This window comes from Montipora capricornis, chromosome 7 (genome assembly GCF_036669925.1).
Source record: "Montipora capricornis isolate CH-2021 chromosome 7, ASM3666992v2, whole genome shotgun sequence".
NCBI classification, from domain to species: Eukaryota; Metazoa; Cnidaria; class Anthozoa; order Scleractinia; family Acroporidae; genus Montipora; species Montipora capricornis.
The window spans coordinates 48459765-48466837 of NC_090889.1; the positions used below are offsets into that span (position 1 = coordinate 48459765).

General features: G+C 42.9%; 1 non-coding gene and 1 pseudogene across 1 annotated transcript; one reads left to right on the forward strand and one right to left on the reverse strand.

Moving 5' to 3' along the window:
* Positions 1–2632: 2632 nt before the first annotated feature.
* On the forward strand, positions 2633–2778 carry LOC138058481 (U1 spliceosomal RNA; annotated as a pseudogene).
* A 2523-nt stretch (positions 2779–5301) lies between these two features.
* Positions 5302–5419, reverse strand: LOC138058371 (5S ribosomal RNA). Its single transcript, XR_011133902.1, has one exon. It is a non-coding gene; the product is annotated as a 5S ribosomal RNA (ribosomal RNA).
* Between the last annotated feature and the right edge of the window lie 1654 nt (positions 5420–7073).

Sequence of the window (7073 nt, forward strand, 5' to 3'; positions counted from 1 at the left end):
CTGTGCTAATTCTTTTTCATAGGCTCTCCCCAATGCCCTTCCTCCGGGTCCGGGGTTGTGGAAGCCCAATCAATCTGTTTTGAATGAGACCGAGTATATCGACCTCATCTCAACTTTCTGGTCTTATTGGCAGTCTCGTGGGTCTTCTTTTTCTTCCCTCACTAGGTGGTGGGACACCGGCAAATCGCATATTAAACGTATAAGTATTACTTATTGTAAGGATTGTGGTAAATGTAAAGTAGTTGAACATAATTTTTTCGTCTAGTCTTGCTGCTCATCTAAAAATTCATATCGATTCTGGTCGTCTTTCTTTTCTTCCTGTTTATCTTTCTACTCTGTCTCGTCTTCGTGCTCTTGATTTGGAAGTTGCTCGTGCTGCTCAAGTTCGTGCCCGGTCAAGGTGGGTGGAGGACGGCGAGTCCTCCTCTGCTTACTTCTTCTGGCTAGAAAAGAAAAACAGCACTGACCGTAATATCTCTGCGCTGAGAGCTAGCGATGGTACTTTGGTTGCGGATAAGGATAAGTTGTGTGATGTTTTTCATTCTTTCTATTCGGATCTTTTCTCTGCTGCTCCTTCTGACTCTCATGCTCGTGCTGAGCTTCTTTCCAACATTACTTTGGTTCTTCCTTTTGATGATAGTGAGGTGTGCGAAGGTCTTCTCAGCCAGGAGGAGTGTTTTGCAGCTCTCTAGGGCATGGCCCGTGGTAAAGCTCCTGGTTGCGATGGCCTTCCCATGGAATTCTATTTAAAATTTTGGCATATTTTGGGTCTTGATTTAGTTTGTGTTTTGGATTGTGCGTTTGGTTTGTGCTCTTTGTCTCGCTCTCAGCGCCGGGGTATCATTACTTTATCCTTTAAGGAAGAGGATCGTCTTGATCCCAAGAACTGGCGTCCAATCTCCCTGTTGAATGTCGATTACAAAATTGCTTCTCGCTCTATTGCTGCTCGTCTTCGAAAGGTTATTCATTTCGTTGTCCATTAAGATCAGGCTTGTGGAGTTCCTGACCGTTTTATTGGTGAAAATGCTGCTTTTCTTCGTGATGTTGATTTTTGCTTTTCCTCTGGTGCTCCTGCTGCTCTTCTTTCTCTTGATCAAGAAAAGGCATTTGACAGGGTTGATTGGACGTTTCTACGTTCTACTTTATATGCAACAGGTTTTGGGCAGTCTTTTGTTGGGTGGGTAGATTTATTTTATACTAATGTTGGTAGTTGTGTAAATGTAAGTGGCTATATTTCAAATTTTAAGTCATCTTGTGGGGTGAGGCAGGGATGTCTCCTGTCACCCCTTCTTTATGTTTTAGTGGCTGAGGTTCTTGCTTGTAATATACGTTCTAATGGTGTTATTTCTGGTTTGTCTCTTCCTGGTTCTCTGTGTTCTTTGCCTGTTGTTTCTGTGTACGCTGATGATACCAAGCTGGTTGCTTCTTTTGTTCCTGCTATTTTGGCTGTCTTTAATGCTTATTCTTTATACGAGAGGGGGTCTGGGGCTAAGTTAAATTATGGCAAATGTGAGGGCTTGTGGTTGGGTGGTTGGAATGGGCGCACTGACTCACTGGTTGACATTACTTGGTCATCAGTGAAGGTGAAGGTTTTAGGGGTTTTTTTTTGGTCCAGGAAATCTTGAGGAAGACAATTGGAGGCCACGTATCACCATGGTGGAGAACGCTTTCAATTCCTGGTGTCAGCGATCGTTATCTTATAAGGGCAAGGCTCTTTTCATCAATGCCTTGGCCCTTTCCTGTGTGTGGTACATGGCCTCTCTTATCCATGTTCCCCAGTGGGTCAGTGTTGAATTAAATACGTTAATTTTCAAGTTTTTTTGGAGTGGCTAGCCAGACTTGGTCGCTCGTCGTGTTGTTGTTCAGCCTTCTTGTTTGGGTGGGTTTTCTGTCGTGGATTTTCAGTGTAAACTTATGGCTCTTCATGTTCAGTGGGTTTGTCGTTTTGTTTCTTCTCCATCTTCATGGGTCTTCTTCTCGGCTTGCTGCTCCTCCGCATCTCGTTTTTTCTGCTCCGCTTTGTTTTTCTCCAGATTCTCTGCCTCCGTGTAAAGGATCCCTTACTGCCTCTTCTTTGGGTATTGGTTCGGGTATTGATTTTTGTCCCGTTTCTGCTATCTCTACGAAGTCTGCTTATTTCTTTCTTTTGTCTGAAAATGCTGTTTCTCCTCATTGTGAGGAGTTCTTTCCTTTGTTTGGTTCTCTTTGCTGGTCTTGTACTTGGCATCAGCTTTCCTTTTTTAAAGGAACTTTATTTAAAAGGAACTTTATTTAAGTGTCAAATAGATTTAGCGCAGGAGCACTAATTGGGGACACTGTAAAATGAAATTAACAATTAACACAACAAGTCAAATGTTGGTATTTTTGAGGAGAGGGGAAACCGGAGTACCCGGAAAAAACCTCTCAGTGCAGAGTACGGAACCAACAAATTTAATCCCACATATGACGCCAAGTCCAGGAATCGAACCTGGGCCACATTGGTGAGAGGGGAGTGCTCTCACCACTGCGCCATCCCTGCATCCTGATTTGGATTGTCCCATTATTGATTTATGTTGGAAAGTTTCACATGGAGTCCTTTACGCAAACGAGAGGCCCTCTGGTTTTGGTTATGCTCTTCCTACCGCTTGTTTTTGTTCTGCTCCTGTCCGGAGGCAGTCCTCTCAAGGTGAGGCTCTTTCATTGCACTTCGATTGGGTTGACCCTTGCGATTACCCCAAATGTGGGTAACTCGAGGATATAATTTCTGGTAGTGGGGAACTGCGTTCGCGCTAGTCCCCGCACCAACCCCGGGTGGCAAACTTAGCTAATGGGAAAGTTGGTTGGTATCGTTTCAGGCAGGGCAGGAGATGCAGTGGTGGTGGAAGGACTAAGCACGGTGAGTTGTATTTGTAAAGTCCACTGCTGAAATTGTAGGTGAATGTTCCGTACTTGGTGCACTGCAAAAATGTGATTTCATTTCTTTCATTCTTGGCTGTAGAGAGAGCGAGACAACGTGTTTATTTAAGCCGCATCGATTAGGGGCACTTCCATCGATAGACCAGTCAGACAAGAAAATGCCAGCGGGTCAAGCTCTTATCCTCGTGCATCGTTTTGAAAACGTAAGTGGATGTGTGTTTGTACTGTTCCATCGCCCATCTATGAGCGTGATAGATTTCTTTTGCCTTTTGCCACAACATACTTATCTGTAAACTCCAGCTTCTTAAGGTGCCTCCCATCTCATTGAATTGGTGCGCAGCTTTTCTTAGAAATCGCCAACAACGTGTTAAAATCGGACAAGATAAATCAAACGGGTTACCCATCCTCACTGGTGTACACCAAGGAACTAAACTGGGACCTCTGTTCTTCTTAGTCATGATAAACGACCTCTCCACAATTGCTCCAATCTACAAATACGTGGATAACTGCACAGTTTTTGAAGTAACATCCCATTCGAGTGCTTCATCCCATCTTCAGACGCATCTTGATTCCATTAATCAATGGATTGTTAACAATAATATGCGTATCAACGCAAAGAAGACTAAAGAACTTAACATCATTTTCCCTAAATCTCCACCCATCCTGCAGCCTTTAACAATCGATGTCCCGGTGGACTGCGTTCAATCAAACAAACTCCTAGGAATATCGATTCAACCTAATCTTAAATGGGACTTGCACGTTTGCAGGAAAGCAAGTAAATGTCTCTACACTCTACGGTGTTTGAAGCGAAGTGGTGTGCTTCCTAGAGACCTTTGTTCTGTTTTCTACTGTTTTATTCGACTCGTCGTTGAATATGCGTGTCTTGCGTGGCACTCTTCACTGTCTAATGCCCTGCCTGACGAACTTGAACAAATAAAGAAACGAGCTACAAAGATCATGCTTCCTGGCCTGTCCTACCGAGAGCGACTTCCTCATCTGAAACTACCCACCCTCCAAGAGCGCAGACATGAGCTTTGTCGTTTTTACAAGACCATAATGCGAGCTGAAGACCTAATCAATGATGTTTTACCTCCAATAACTGAATCTGTCTACTCTTTCCAGAACGCAACGAAAATTCCACTACTTAAATGTCACACGAAACGTTTCCAGAATAGCTTTATCCCTTACGCAGTTAAGAAATGGGACGTGTCACCTTAATTTCAGCTGACATTGTATATATTTATTAAATATTTCGTACGAATTTTATCAGTTTTATATCATTGTAATCTTGAGTTTTTCAAATATTGTCACATTTATTTGCCATTGAAGAATCATTAAAGTTACATATATATATAAATAGTGTGTTCTGGAGAGCCCGTTTGGCATTGAGTAACACGCGGACCCGCCAGATCAGTTGGCATTGGCCAACACTTTGTTATTTCTCTGTTATCAGTTACGGTAGTTATTCGGTTATAAGGCGCACTCGGTTATAAGACGCACCCCAAACTTAGCAATTTAATCAAGCTAAGTTCTCAAACTGAAAGTTACGCGAAAATACTCGGTTATAAGACGTACCAAAAAATTAAGAGTTATCAAAAGGATGTGATGAATTTGAGCGACAAACACGATTCTTGGAATATTCGAAACAAGGTTTGAACGATTGTATTGTTGTCACGGGTATCACGTTACTGAGCACATGCTCTTAAAAACGTACGCAAATTTCCGTTTGTTTGCTTTTCTCTTGAAGTCGTTTAGTGTTCTAAAGGTGTCTAGAAGCACTATTTTTTTTAATAGAAAGCTAGTGTCCTTTTCTTGTGTTGTTTAAACTGAAAGTTCTTCTAGAATTGTGATCTTAAGATTTTGTTGCGCGAAAATACTTGGCTATAAGACGCACCCCAATTTTAGCACTAACTTGCCACCAAAAGACGTGTGCCTTATAATCGAATAACTACGGTAATTGAATTGTTATCATGAAAGTAAATGTTTTAAACTCAAGATGGTGTCTTATCCACTATAAAATGTTATTTACCCTTTGGATACGTACTGTGTGTGTTGAGCAGAAAACAGCGCTACGTCACAGAAGTCACGTTTTCGCTGGAGATGAATGTTATAGTTTTCTAGCCGGCATTCTATACATATCTTCCGGGCTAGATTATCTCTCATCTAATGCAACAGTGCATGAATTCCTTCCTTGTCGTGTCCTGTTCTTTGCTCACACGAAAAGATAGGTTTGATGTCATAAACGTTGGATTGATAAGATCTCGCATTCATGCGCTCCCTTGGGAATACAAGTTCCACCTTCTCGTGTGAACTATTTTGTTTTTGTTGTTTTCTCCTTTTTGACATTTCCTTGTGGGGGAAACTGAGATTATTTGAGAGAATCAAGTCGACCGAACGAAAAAGGGAAGCCTACAACACAGGTATTCCCAGGCGGTCTCCCATCCTAGTACTAACCCCGCCCGACAGTGCTTAACTTCAGTGATCGAACGAGAAGCGGTGTTTTCCCTGTGGTATGGTCGTAGACAAGTAATTTGCCATGAAAATTTACTCTGTTATAAGGGGGAAATGAAAACGAGGTCAGAGCAAGCACCATGTGCATGTGTCCTCTTGTCGTCAACGCAAGTGCCATCCAATGTTGATGGCTGCTGTCCACTGTACAAGGCGATCGGTGTGCGCGCCTCGCTTTCAGGTTGGCTTGGCACAGATTGTAATCGGACCACCATATCTCGTAGCCAAGAGACTGGGAGCACCCTGTCTGCTACGAGCATCTACGGGCATCGCTTCTCGGCCTTTTGGCTAAGATCCACGCATTTGTGATCTTTGTTCGTTTTTTCGCGTGTGTTGCCTTTTGCACGATTTTCGTGCCCGTTTTCCTTTTTAATTGAGTTAGTGTTTGACTGACTCAAACGAGTTATGATGTCAGCAGAAACTGGAAATGAAGTTTTGACCGGCGCCCTCGAGAGCACTCATGAAGAAGTAGTCATCAGGGCAAGTTTTACTGAAGTTTCTGCTCCCATAACTCCCCTTCGTAACTCCCCCGAAGGGGAGTTACGCTTCTGCCACTCATGGCAACAATGTTGAGTTTATGAGAAATGATAACCAGGATCCTGAAAATGCGTTACCAAGTCCTCCTTTTACCATTTATTTTCACCCGCAATATTATGTGCCGAGTCACGATGTTTTTGATGCTCTCAGACAAGCTGATATCGATGCTCAAGCAGTTTCTTGTATCCAACGTCAGAGCAATGGTGCCATTATCTCGACCTTTCGAAGAGCTGAATTCAAAGAACGTTTTCTCCGTCGTAATGTTTTATCTGTTCAAGAAACTCCTTACTGGCTGCAAGAGAATGAGCGCCCGGTAACCCATCTTCAAGTTTTTTATGCTCCACACGAGCTTCCGATTTAGCGATTGTTGAGCATTTGTCTAATTTTTGTGACGTGATGTCTCACAGACGTGGTTTTTTCCACCAGGAAGGATGGGAAAATGTGCATGATGGTGTGCGGCATTATCGAGTGTGTATTTGCTGACCTATTCAGAGTTTGTTGCGTTTTGAGAAAATACCTATACACCTGCGTCATCCTGGTCAATTACCTACTTGCCATCAAACTAATCATCGGGCTCACTCTTGCTCTACTAATGCATGTTTTAACTGTGATTCCCCGGGCCACCTTGCTTCTAGTTGTCCGGAGTCTAATTTCTACCGACGAAGGTCTTCAAGACTGTGATCCTATGCCACCTGAAAATTCCTCTGCTCTTCCAATTGAGTCTGAACCCATCCACGATCAAAATAGCTGTGATGTGAGTGAAAGTGATTTTTTTCTCACCCTGTGAGGAAAGCGACACCGATATGGAACAAAATGAAACTCCTCAACAATCGCATGAACCCGACGCTACTATGGGACTGTTTGAAAATTCACCAAACGCTTCTACTGCTGCTCTGAACGGCCATAAACCTGCGAAAGTAATTGTTGCACCTATTCCTTTGCGAAAGCCTACCATACCTCAAATGTTTCATGGAAAATCAGCTGAAAAACCATCTGAAAAAAGGGACAATGATGCTTCTGAGACCTCTGACATTGAAACCAGTCCTACAAAAAAGACTAAACCTAACGGACACTCTGGGAAGGGTAAAAAGCGTACGTAGCTCTTTTCAGTATTTTTATCCTGCTTTTAGATC